The sequence below is a fragment of the Colossoma macropomum genome, unplaced genomic scaffold (genome assembly GCF_904425465.1).
Source record: "Colossoma macropomum unplaced genomic scaffold, Colossoma_macropomum, whole genome shotgun sequence".
Classification (NCBI taxonomy): Eukaryota; Metazoa; Chordata; class Actinopteri; order Characiformes; family Serrasalmidae; genus Colossoma; species Colossoma macropomum.
The window spans coordinates 410,708-425,000 of record NW_023495946.1 but is presented as its reverse complement, the minus strand read 5'-3'; the positions used below and the strand labels follow the sequence as shown (position 1 = coordinate 425,000).

Below are 14,293 nucleotides of genomic sequence, written 5' to 3'. Positions count from 1 at the left end.
ATCTCACTGGCCACTTTATTAGAAACACCTACCTTGTGCTTTCACTGACTGGCCACTTTATTAGAAACACCCACCTTCCGCTTACACTCGCTGGCCACTTTATTAGAAACACCTAACTTGTACGTCCACTGACTGGCCACTTTATTAGAAACACCTAACTTGTACGTCCACTCACTGGCCACTTTATTAGAAACACCTAACTTGTACGTCCACTCACTGGCCACTTTATTAGAAACACCTAACTTGTATGTCCACTCACTGGCCACTTTATTAGAAACACCTAACTTGTACGTCCACTCACTGGCCACTTTATTAAAAACACAGCTTGTACGTCCATTTACTGGCCACTTTATTAGAAACACAGCTTGTACGTCCATTTACTGGCCACTGTATTAGAAACACCCACCTTGTGTTTCCACCACTCACTGGCCACTTTATTAGAAACACCCACCTTCTGCTACCACTCACTGGCCACTTTACTAGAAACACCTCATACTTCTACTCACTGGCCACTGATCAAATATCCAGACAGGTTCTACTCTCTGATCAGAAACTGACCACTGATGAGGTTATAGAGGGCAGCTAACACAAACTGGTCTACAGTCCAGCAGTGGAGGGGTTTCTAATAAAGTGGCCACTCTAGTCCGTTAGGTTATCACACTAACGATGCTGCCAAGCACAACATCCAGTGAAGACCGATTCAGAAAGGGCTACTGATGGATCTCGGAGAAGCTGGCCAACGCTCCGTGTTTCAGTCGTCCATCTACACCGTGTTCCGTTGCGTAACCAAATCCCCGAGCGCGGCGCCCTCTGAGTCGGGCTAATTGGAGGGGCAGCACTCGCAGATCCAGAGAGGAGGAAATCAGAGCGCTACGCAGAGAGATTACTCCTCCAGTCCAGCCATTTGCAAGACAAACTAAGCGGCGCTCCGGAGGAGGCCACTGCCCGCCGGTCACCGGCCAGCCAATCACACTACCTGCCTTCCTCCAGCCGCACAGCTGATCCAGACGACTCCGTCTCCTCCGGCCGACGGGAACGCTCGGCCGCTAATTTGGACTCCAGCAGATAAGCTGTTTTTAACTAGGTTTGGGACGACGCCAGAACTCCAGCCTCTCTCCTTTCTGTTCTCTTTTCCTCTCCCACCATCAGTTTCTCTCTCTTCTCTGTAAATACTTTCAAAGGGAACACGCGCCCTCTGACACGGCCGCCGCCTCCTCCTCCTCCTCCTCCTCCTCCGTTCTCTTTCTCTCTCTAACTCCATCAGCACCAGAACATCGAATTAGCCATAAACGTCAATCAGAGACTTCAGCTCTAACATCATTAGAGAGAGAGAGAGAGAGAGAGAGAGAGAGAGAGAGAGAGAGAGAGAGAGAGAAGGCAAAAAGAATGAGAGAGAGAGAGAGAGAGAGAGAGAGAGAGAGAGAGAGAGAGAGAAGGCAAAAAGAATGAGAGAGAGAGAGAGAGAGAGAGAGAGAAGGCAGAAAGAATGAGTGAGAGAGAGAGAGAGAGAGAGAGAGAGAGAGAGAGAGAAGGCAGAAAGAATGAGAGAGAGAGAGAGAGAAGAGGCAGAAAGAATGAGAGAGAGAGAGAAGAGGCAGAAAGAATGAGAGAGAGAGAATGCAGAAAGAATGAGAGAGAGAGAGAGAGAGAAGAGGCAGAAAGAATGAGAGAGACAGAGAGAGGAGAGAAGGTAGAAAGAATGAGAGAGAGAGAGAGAGAGAGAGAGAGAGAGAGAGAAGGTAGAAAGAATGAGAGAGAGAGAGAAGGCAGAAAGAATGAGAGAGAGAGAGAGAGAGAGAGAGAGGCAGAAAGAACGAGACAGAGGGAGAACAAAGGACAGACGTAAGACGAGAAGAGAGAAAGATGAAAGAATAACAGAGAGAAAAAACAAGAGGCAGGAATAACATAAGAAAGACAGAAAGGCAGAAAATAAGAATTTGAGAGAGAGAACGAGGCAGAGAGAATGAAAGAGAGATGGAGAGAGAAAAAGAGAACAAGAGAAACCACGAATAAAAGAGAGCGTGAGAGAGAATAAATATAGATAAAGAAAGAAAGAGGAAAGAAGGAAAGAAGGTCTAAAGATGAGAATGAAGATTAGAAGATTAGAAGATTCTTCTTTTTTTACGATGTCAAGCTTGCAACAGTAGAACAATGCCTTTGGTGCTATACAGAACCATATACAGCATATTCTCCATCAATTTGCAGAACCATTTCATCATGCAAAGAACCATTTAAGCATGCAAGTGGTTCTTTGCGTGTTCATGGTTCTATATAGAACCGTTGTCTTTACTAAAGCATCTTACATGGTTCTTCAGAGAATGGACAATGTGCTGTATATGGTTCTGTAAAGAACCTTTTTGAAAATGGTACTATGTGGCACTAAAAAGGGTTCTTCTATAGAAGAGCTATATAGAACCATACACATTCTCCATCAATCTGATAATCCATTTCACTATGCAAAGAACCATTCAAGCATCCAAATGGTTCTATATAGAAGTCATGCTGTCAAACAGAACCACTGCCTGTACTAAAGAACCCTTAAAGAACCTCTGTAAGTGTGTGGAGCTTTAGGAAGAGAGATAAAGCGCAGGAACAGAGCCGGACGGTGAGAGCGTACTGAGAACGTCAGTCCGGCTGCGTGTTTAATCAGAGTCCGAGTCTGAGGGACGGAACTGGGTGTCCGTCAGCTGTACGCGTGACCCCGATCCTCCGTGTCGGAATGAGGATCCCGTCGTTCCCACAGCCCTTCCGAATGGTTAAGCAATGGCCGTCTCAGCGAGCAGCTCCATTAGCAGAGCAGCTCTCTCACTCGTCCAGCTCCCGAACAGCGTCTCCGGCATTTACGCCGCCTTTATTAGCAGCTCTGTAAAGGTTTAATCCTCACTCGAGCTGACGGCTCCTCATTCCCGCTTTTTCCTCCTCTTTTGGAGAGATTGAAAGTTGGCATGTCGCACGCAGACGCTGACAGAGTGACAGTTCGCTGGATTATGGAAAATCAACCACATGTTCACTGAAAATTCCAGTCCTGGGATCTGCGTCCTTTATGACTTAATCAATTAAGCTGATACCAAGCAGGGGTGTAACGATACTCACTCTCAATTCCCGATATTCGACATTCCCAATATTCAATTCCCTATATTCGATATTCCCGATATTCAATGTTCCCAATATTCAATTCCCGATATTCAATGTTCCCAATATTCAATTCTCGATATTCGATGTTCCCAATATTCAATTCCCGATATTCGATGTTCCCAATATTCAATTCTTGATATTCGATGTTCCCAATATTCAATTCCCGATATTCGATGTTCTCAATATTCAACTCCCGATATTCGATGTTCCCAATATTCAATTCCCGATATTCGATGTTCCCAATATTCAATTCCCGATATGCAATGTTCTCAATATTCAATTCTTGATATTCGATGTTCCCAATATTCAACTCCCGATATTCGATGTTCCCAATATTCAATTCCTGATATTCGATATTCCCAATATTCAATTCTCAATATTCGATGTTCCCAATATTCAATTCCTGATATTCGATATTCCCAATATTCAATTCCCGATATTCGATGTTCCCAATATTCAATTCCCGATATTCGATGTTCCCAATGTTCAATTCTCGATATTCGATGTTTAATCCCATTTTTGATATTTTACATGTTAAAAATATCTTGGAACACCACAACTCCCACGCTCTTAAAATGGTGGTTCTTCAAGGGTTCTTTAGCTCAGAAAATGGTTCTACATAGAACCATGAACACTCAAATAACCCTGTACATGATTAAAGTGAAATGATTCTTCAGACTGATGGAGAACGTGTCATATATGGTTCTCTATAGCACCAAAAAGAGTTCTTCTATTGTCACAGTCTTGACATCTTAACAATAACAGAACCCTTTTTGGTGCTATATAGAACCATTTTCAAAAAGGTTCTATGTAGAACCATCTACAGCACATTCTCCATCCATCTGAAGAACCTTTCCTGATGCAGAGAACCCAATAATTATGCAAAGGGTTCTTTTAGTGTTCATGGTTCTACATAGAACACTTGAGGAACCATCTTTTTAAAGAGTGTATATCAAAAACATTGATGTATCAAAAATTGATGGAGAGCATATTTTATATGGTTCTATATGGCACAAAAAGGGGCTCTGCTAATGTTACAGGCTTGACATCACCAAAGCTTCACTTCACACCAAGAGTCTTATGGGCTCAGAGTTGAACTTGTGAAGTTTTGCAAATCAAAGTTCTCCAAAGTGGAGCTCATAAGATTTTGTCATCATAAAGTTCTCCAAAGTGGAGCTCATAAGATTTTGCCATCATAAAGTTCTCCAAAGTGGAGCTCATAAGATTTTGCCATCATAAAGTTCTCCAAAGTGGAGCTCATAAGATTTTGCCATCATAAAGTTCTCCAAAGTTGAGCTCATTAGATTTTGCCATCATAAAGTTCTCCAAAGTGGAGCTCATAAGATTTTGCCATCATAAAGTTCTCCAAAGTTGAGCTCATAAGATTTTGCCATCATAAAGTTCTCCAAAGTTGAGCTCATAAGATTTTGTCATCATAAAGTTCTCCAAAGTGGAGCTCATAAGATTTTGCCATCATAAAGTTCTTCAAAGTTGAGCTCATAAGATTTTGCCATCATAAAGTTCTCCAAAGTGGAGCTCATAAGATTTTGTCATCATAAAGTTCTCCAAAGTGGAGCTCATAAGATTTTGCCATCATAAAGTTCTCCAAAGTGGAGCTCATAAGATTTTGCCATCATAAAGTTCTCCAAAGTGGAGCTCATAAGATTTTGCCATCATAAAGTTCTCCAAAGTTGAGCTGATAAGATTTTGCCATCATAAAGTTCTCCAAAGTGGAGCTCATAAGATTTTGCCATCATAAAGTTCTCCAAAGTGGAGCTCATAAGATTTTGCCATCATAAAGTTCTCCAAAGTTGAGCTGATAAGATTTTGCCATCATAAAGTTCTCCAAAGTGGAGCTCATAAGATTTTGCCATCATAAAGTTCTCCAAAGTTGAGCTGATAAGATTTTGCCATCATAAAGTTCTCCAAAGTTGAGCTTCTAAAATTTACTTTCAGTTTTCTCCACAGTTGATCTCGTAAGACTTTGCCATTAAAAAATTCTCTGAAAGTTTCTTTCGAGCAAAGTGAAACGTCTCTGCAGTCAGAAGTCAGAGATGTGAATCTCTTTATCGTGACGATTTCGTCTGAACCTCCCTGTCAGAGAGCTAGAATGACCGTCGGCTGAGCGTAGAGAAAACGCAAGTGTGTGTCCAGAGCTGGACGGCCCAAAAACCAGGACTGGAAACCACAGCGGCCGACAGACTGAGGCAAACAGCTCTGCTGTGATTAGACAGCAGCAGCGTGATGCAGGTTAATGAGCAGCAAAGCCCCCCAGGAGAGACAGCAGAGAGAAAACAGGCCTCCACCCCTCCAGAGCCTCACCGGAGACCTGAACCTCACCTCGGAGACCAGGCTGGAGCCTCTCAGGGTGAGAGGTACACGGTTTCTGACGACGGCTACGTTTACACACAGAGACTTTCACCAGTCCGACTGAACTCATTCTGATTATAGATTATAGATTCAGACTGAGGTGTCTGATCTCACTCTACTCAACAATCTGATAGAAGTCTCTGTTTACCTGCTACAAGTAATCAGAACCCAAATTACATGCATGCATAGAGAACCACTTAGACGTTACCATGACAACAGGACGGCATCACGTGGGTTCCAGTCAGTGTAAGGCGAGCAGCAGTCTTAAATAGATGGTTCTTCGGCGGTTCTTTAGTGAAGACGGTGCTTTTATATAGAACCATGAACCAACATATAATCGGCCTTAAAGAAACAGCCGGTTTGATAATAACGGACAAAAAGTTGGAAAACACTCACGAAAAAATGAATGATGACTGGTTTTGGTACATAAAACTACACAACACAGCACAACAAAGGACAGCCAATCAGAACAGAGCTCATTTACATATAATCGGTCTTATTATCAAACAGCCTGTTTGATAATAAGGGATAAAAAAAAAATTGGAAAATTAATTTTTGGAACATAAAACCACACAAATGTTATGAGTGCACACTTACAGATGGTTCTTCAAGTGTTTGTTAGTAAAGTCAACAGTTCTATTTAGAACCATGAGTTCTATATAGAACCATCTGCATGCTTAAATGGTTCTTCGCATGGTCAAATGGTTCTTCAGAATGACAGAGAACGTGTTGTATATGGTTCTGGTTGTCTATAGTTCAATATAGCACTAAAGGGTTCTGCTATTGTTACAATGTCAAGTTTTTAACAATAGAAGAACCCTTTTCGGTGCTACATAGAACCATTTTCAAAAGGGTTCTATACAGAACCACATACAAACACATTCTCCATTAATCTGCAGAACCGTTTCACCATGCAAAGAACCATTTAAGCAGGCAAACTGAAATTTATCTGCTTTGAAATGATGTCAGACTCAGGAAAACGTACTTCACATCCATTTTAAAGAGATGGTGAGAGGAAGACGTCACGTCCGGCGACACTCTGAGACACATACGCTGGACGCCAGCCCCACCGCCGAAGACACGAAACCTCTGGACGTTATAAACGTCCATTATGACACAAATACACGCGTGCAGAACCTACTAAAGCTCTCAGACTGAGGACGAAACCAGATACAGGCCTATTATTCCTCTATTTAAGGGATTATTTACAGCCCATGTGTCAAACACAAGGCCTGTGGGCCACGTCAGGCCCCCGGCACAATCCTATCCAGGCCGTGACATTATTCTAATTTCCTATTAATATTAGCCCGTTTTACAATGTGCTGCACTACAATACCCAGCATGCACTGAAACATAACGTGCACTCAGACCAACAACAACCTATGGGACAGCTCACTGTCCATTTTATCAGCTCCACTTACCATATAGGTGCACTTTGTAGTTCTACAGTTACAGACTGTAGTCCATCTGTTTCTCTGACACTTTCTTCAGTGGTCAGGACCCCCATGGACCCTCACAGAGCAGGTACTATTTGGGTTGTGGGTCATTCTCAGCACCGCCGTAACACTGACGTGGTGGTGGTGTGTTAGTGTGTGTTGCGCTGGTCTGAGTGGATCAGACACAGCAGTGCTGCTGGAGTTTTTAAACACCTCAGGGTCACTGCTGGACTGAGAATAGTCCACCAACCAAAAATATCCAGCCAACAGCGTCCTGTGGGCAGCGTCCTGTGACCACTGATGAAGGACTAGAGGATGACCAACACAAACTGTGCAGCAGCAGATGAGCTATCGTCTCTGACTTTACATCTACAAGGTGGACTGACAAGGTAGGAGTGTGTAATAGAGTGGACAGTGAGTGGACACAGCGTTTAAAAACTCCAGCAGCACTGCTGTGTCTGATCCACTCGCACCAGCACAACACACACTAACACACCACCACCACGTCAGTGTTACTGCAGCGCTGAGAATGACCCACCACCCAAACAGTACCTGCTCTGTGAGGGTCCATGGGGGTCCTGACCACTGAAGAACAGGGTAACAAAGTATCAGAGAAACAGATGGACTACAGTCTGTAACTGTAGAACTACAGAGTGCACCTATATAGTAAGTGGAGCTGAATGGCCTCAATCAGACTAGCCTACTCCTACTGAGGTGTTTACATGGACGTATTCTATTCAGATTGAGCTACTAGTCGGATTATAAACAGATTATCAGGCTGTATGTAAACATGCCCACAGCAGGACATACAGTTTCCTGGAAACACGGACTAAAGGAGCCACACAGCTAAACTCAGTAACGCCCTGCACTGATTTGTGCTGCTGCTTTGTTGTGGGCGGAGCATTAAAAACCCTTTAAGGGCCCAAATCAACGACTGGAACTGGCCGTTTTTGGCACACAACCCAAACCAAAGTCATGAGTGGACCTCGGGGGGAACCAGGCGAAATAGAATAAATTGTAGCATATGGGCCCTTTAATGTTCACGCATTAAACCCAGCCCTAATGGAGCTGTAAGCTTTAAAGCTGAGTAAGTGCGGCCAGCGCGGCTCCCCGAGGTCAGACCTGGCCATCGGCCCGATGACACCCAAACACATGGATCATCTGGGCGTGCAAAAAAACATCCACACAGCATTCTTCACCGCTGATATCACTGACCATGACCTCACACGGCCGCAAAGAAGCGCACACAGATGATTTAAATCACCGGACGCAAACAAGCGGTCAGCAGGTGGGGCCGACGAGGTTCCACCGCCCTGATGATCCAGCGCGTTTGGATGTGATACGGGGAGATGACATCTGTCATCAATACTGAGATAAAGTCTGTCACAGCAGGGTTTTATGAGCATATTCACTTCTAGATCAGCTGCATGGATCATAAACAACAACAACAACAACAACAACAACAACATCTTTCAGTGTAGTTCAGTGCGGTAACAGCATAGTAACGGGCAGACGATGGATTTCAGCCCGTTTGTGCCATCATGTTATTTGATTTTAACTAATTACAATAAAAAGAATAAATAAATAAGTTATTTTAAAAGATTCAGCTCAATTAAACAACTCCTAAAATCTACTTAAATACACTGACATAAAGATTAAGATCAATTTAATATAAACTGAGACATATTTTATAAAAAATAATGCTCTTTCTTAAGCAGTTTATTTTTGTAAATGCTACATAAAAATAATAATAACTGTAGATATAATCATTTTTTGATGGTGCATTTTGTCTGTTTGGACTCGTTTCCATAATATATCGTAACACGTATCGCGTATCGTGAAACTCTCTTTAGGCATCGCGATGATGGATTTCTGTCATATCGTCCACCTTAATGCATCATACAGGACCATAAACATCTGAAGAACCACAGAACGACCGACTCCCTCCATGCGCACACACACACACACACACACACACACACACGAACACACACACACACACACACACATGAACACACCCTATCCCGCTGCGACCCTCAAACCCCCCCTAATCCCACCGGGGTGTGTTTGTGTCTGCTAATGGGGAACGGCTTTTAGCATAAAAAATAGAGCACGGAGAGGGGGGGGCAAGAAGAAGAGACAGGGGGAGAGAATGAGAGAGTGGGAGAGAGGGATGAGGGGAGAGAGAGAGAGCGAGAAAGAGAGAGAAATAGAGAGAGAGAGAGAGAAAGAGGAGAGAATGAGAGAAAGAGGAGAGAATGAGAAAGAGAGAGAGTGAGAGAGAGAGGGATGAGGAGGAGAGAGAGGGGAGAAAAGAGAGAGAGGATAGAGAGGGGGAGAGAAGGATGAGGGGGAAAGAGAGAGAGAGAAGGAGAGAGGAGAGAATGAGAGAGAGAGAGAGAAGGAGAGAGGAGAGAATGAGAGAGAGAGAGAGAGAGAAAGAGAGAGAGTGAGAGAAGGATGGGGGAAATAAAGGAGAGAAAAGAGAGAGATAGGGGAAAAATGAAAGAGAGGGAAAGAGAGAGAGAGAGAGAGACAGAGAGAGACAAAGAGAGACAAAGAGAAAAGAATGGAAGAGGAAAAAAGAAAGACAGAGAGAGAGAGAGAGAGAAAAAGTGAGGGAGAGAGAGAGAAGAAAACAGATAGAAAGAACGGGAGAAATAAGAAACGGAGGGGGGGAGTGGATTCCACAGAACTGAGAGAGAGAGAGAAACAGGTTTGTCATCAAACACGTTCTTGTTCATCTTCAAAGCACAGAAATAAGAGGAGTTCAAACAGGTGGAGTTCGACTGGGTGGGTGTGTGTGGGGGGGGGTGCGGCTGAGGTTCTACAGGTTCCTGTTTAAACAGCAGCCTGAGCCGCTCAGGTAGACCCCGACTCTCAGTGACGGATAACGGAGAGAACGGGAACCTCACACCTAAAACAGCCTGCAGCACCTGAACCTGAACACAGCACAGCACACGGAGAACCGCACACACACACGGGCCTCAGAACCCAGACAGACAGACTCCTTACGGCAGACACACGTCACTGACTGACTGACTGACTGACTGACTTTTCTGTTACTCTGCCTGTATGACTCCTATATGTAAATGAGCTCTGTTCTGATTGGCTGCCCTGCATTTTGCCCACTGCACTGGAGATTTCGGGTGGACTGAAGGCACCTGCGGTGCTGATATCCCAGAAAGCTCATAAACAAACGAGCCATTTAATGAACAGAATTCTGGTGAAAATAAAACCGGTCAATCTTTTTTTCCTTCATTTGTCAACAAACGAGCTCACCAGCGTTTCATTAAAGGGCCCATAGGAAGCCAAACCAAATTCTCCTCTTTTACTTTCGGAAACTAAGCTGCTATATTTCAGTCTTAAAGGCACAATAAGCGCATAAAAGCACGCAAACGTAAGAAGCTGACCTCAGGGATGAAAATACCCCAGAGAAAACGTAAAATATCACAGCAAACACGAAATAAGAGTCCGATTTATTACGTGAGCAACGTTCATTTCAAAACATGACGGAAACTGAGTTCCCTGTCTTTGTGATGTCACAAAAAAACAACTCATTTACATAGACACAACCGCTCACTCTACAGCACTTTAGCCCCGCCCATTCAGTTATAATGCCTCAGCGTGCTCCAACGTCGGTCGGTCACACGTGACACTTTTGCCACCCAAAATCTCCAGTGCAGTGGGCAAAATACAGGGCAGCCAATCAGAACTTAATCAGAAATTAATCAGAGCTGATTTACATATAAGAGTCATATAGGAAGAGTAACAGAAAAGTCTGTTTAATTCTAAAGGATAAAGAGAGGACGGAAATTTTTGATGTAAGAAATTATTCATGACTGTTTTTCGTACGTAAACCAACACAAAATAGGGCTGGGCAATTTGATGATATACATCATTATTGAGATAAATTATGTCACAATATAATTCAATATCGCAGCTGTCGGAACAAAACCTCATATCTCCAAAAGGGTAACTTTACAGGAGGAGGAAAAAACCTACTTTACTTTTAATGTAAGTCAATGGAACCAGACTTTTTTCGAAGTCAATCTGGGTCATATACACAATATATAGTCCAACAGGTATTTTCAGATTATGTCAAAAACTGAAAAATGGCAAAAATGGACATATGAGGTTTTGTTCTGAGAGCCGCGAAACGCTTTTCTGAACATATCATGTATATCGTCAGTATGACAGAACACTGACCAACTACGTTTTATAATAAAGAGAGCAAAATTAGTCCCGTTTAACTGGATTTAGTGCAAAATATTGAATCAAAATCACTGTATTCCCAATTTTGATGTTTTGTTTTTTTTAATGTAGCACTTCTGACTCTTTTCAGTTCCAAATGTGATAGTGTGTGTTGCACTGGTGCAAGTGGATCAGACACAGCAGCGCTGCTGGAGTTTTTAAACACCTCAGTGTCACTGCTGGACTGAGAATAGTCCACCCACCAAAAATATCTAACCAACAGCGTCCTGTGGGCAGCGTCCTGTGACCACTGATGAAGGACTAGAGGATGACCAACACAAACTGTGCAGCAGCAGATGAGCTATCGTCTCTGACTTTACATCTACAAGGTGGACCGACAAGGTAGGAGTGTCTAATAGAGTGGACAGTGAGTGGACACAGTGTTTAAAAACTCCAGCAGCACTGCTGTGTCTGATCCACTCGTACCAGCACAACACACTCGCTGAGAATGCTCCACCACCCAAATTGTACCTGCTCTGTGAGGGTCCATGGGGGTCCTGACCACTGAAGAACAGGGTGCAGAGAAACAGATGGACTACAGTCTGTAACTGTAGAACTACAGAGTGAAACTTCAGTGGAGCTGATAAAACTAAATAAACAAACACATAAACAAACAAACGGATGTAAACCCTGAGCTACATCCACTCATCACAGCTTCATATCACTCTCTTCACCTTATCAGGCCAAAACACAACATCAGTCCAGCAGGTGATACAGTAAGATAGATACCAGCGTGACGATAATGCGGCCGAGTGCTGGTTAGGTTGGCCTAAATCTGGACCCTGATGTGATTCACAGTGTCATCTTCTGCAGAGGAACGCCACAGGAGCTGAAAGCGCTGGACTCACATAACCCAGTTTTACAGGGCTGACTAGCAGAAAGCTAATGAATGAATGAATAAATGAATGAGTGAACACGGCTAGCACACTCCTGTTGACTCCGCTCAACAGATTGCTCAGTTTCCGTCCTATTTTAGCCTCAATAACAGCAATTACAACCATTTATAACATTAGGTGACCACAATATGGTTAAAATCCTCTGAAAAGCTGAGCTACATTGCTGTAAATGTAACCTGGGTTGCTCATTTAAAGGGGAACTCCACTGACAGTTTGAATTTTCTGCCTAAATAAATGGTTAAGATGTAAACAGAGTCATTCAGAGTGGTTTGGTGTGAAATTCTCCATTATTGAAACACTTACCAAGTCAGAATTGTTCACAGTGGTGGTGATAGGAACCAGACGTTCACCTCCAAAAGCTCTAGTTATTACATGAAATGGTTGTGAATTCACTGCCTGATGACTGAGACACTGTTTTACGGTAGTTTTAACAAGATTTTGGCCCAAAATACATTCCATTCATGGTGGAGGGATGCATGTAGGGCGTTATGAGGCAAAATAGTCCCCTAAAAAAAATACTTATTTTCAGATTTGCAGCTATTTTAATACTAGTTTTATGATAAAGCTTTGGCCTCAAACCTATTTTTGGACCTACTCTTCATGGAGGGATACATGAAGGGTGTTGTGAGGCAAAATAGTCCCCTAGGAAAACTTAATTTTTCAGATTTTCCACTATTTTGCCATCCGTAAAACCTCATAAGATGGGTGTAGGCTCACTGTTGGTTTTGGATAGTAAACAAAACGCCTACATTTGCGTTGTAGTCATGGCGACGCCTGGTTCCTATCACCACCACTGTAAAGAAATCTGAACCATTTCACACCAAACCACTCTGAATCTCTCTGTTTACAAACACTGACTTATGGACAATTTTGAAAAACAGGTGGAATTCCCCTTTGGCTTACTGAACCACACTAAGCTCTATTAGCCATCATGATGAGCCCAGATTAGGCATTAAAACCATAATAAATACATAATAGAAGTGGCTCAGGTTACATTTCTGGACTAATATGACGTTTATCACCGTTATGATGTGTTTATTATACACAACATTGCTTGAGGCTGCTGCTGAAAGCTGAAGTTAGGATGCTGTGCAGGGTTTGGACACTGTTTCACACGTTTATTACACCTTTATCTGCTCCACCACATAAATAGCACTTCTGTTTATGAACGTTTTAACCAAAAAACTTCACTACCTGCAAATTAAATACACAAAACAGCTATGAAAATCATAACGCTGAGCTGTTTTCTGTTATATCACACACACAAATCACCTCAACGCATCGAATATGATCATTCAGAAAATCCGAACCACTAATATGTGATAATTAATGAGACAAAATCTCTGATCGCCAGGTTGTTTTTCGAATTTTTCCGTTCCACCTTAAACGGTGCAGCAGTTGCATTCTGGCGCCACGGCGCTAGAATGTAGCTGCTGCACCATTTAAGGTGGAACGGGAAAATTCGAAAAACAAGCAGGCGAATAAGAAGCCGATTTCAGCCGAACATCATCGCTCCCTACCTGCTGCTTTTCACCGGCGGATTCAGTGAAAACTTCTCTTGAAGAAATCCCGAAATGTTCCCAAATTTGAAAATTCCCAGCTCCAGAAATGTTTCTGGGAGAAGAGCCAACGTAGTGATACGCAAACACTCACACACTTCCACACGCCTATTAGCTCCGCCTGGGACTAAAGCCCGCCCCCGCGCTCTGATTGGCTGAAGAGCCCGCCGGGGCTGACGATTCTAAATCTGATTGGACGGTTCTGCTGCCCGTTGCGTTTAACTCGTATTCTATTGGTGGCCTCCAAAAAGATGAGGCTGTTAAATAGTGAAACGTGGACAGCGATTGGAAGTGAAACAGCGCCCACTAGTGGGTCAACCCACTGCTCTTTTCTGGAGAGTATACCAATTAATAATAAAAATATCTTAAAATTGTTAAGATAAATAATAATCGCTGTTATTTTTTTTAGCGAAACTAGAAAAAAGACACATATACTATTTCTTGAAGGGGAAGTCCAGCAAATGTTCAAAATTTTAGGATAATTAAATGATAAAAGTCATTCGGAGTTGTTCAAAGTGGTGGTGATAGGAACCAAACGTCCACCTCTAAATGCTCCCTCACAGAAAATTATTGCATGAAATGGAGGCCCTGTTTTTTAGTAGTTTTGAGAAGATTTTGGCCTAAAACGCATCCTTTAAAGCCC

General features: G+C 43.0%; 1 protein-coding gene across 6 annotated transcripts in view; it reads right to left on the bottom strand.

The window, feature by feature from the left end:
• Positions 1-13,756, bottom strand: part of epb41l2 (erythrocyte membrane protein band 4.1 like 2) — a 139,915-nt gene extending 126,159 nt beyond the window's left edge. For all 6 annotated transcript variants that reach the window (XM_036564182.1, XM_036564184.1, XM_036564188.1 and 3 more), the window contains exon 1: positions 13,612-13,756. The gene's annotated coding sequence lies outside the window, so the exon portion shown is untranslated. The remainder of the gene's footprint in view (positions 1-13,611) is intronic.
• Positions 13,757-14,293: the final 537 nt, after the last annotated feature.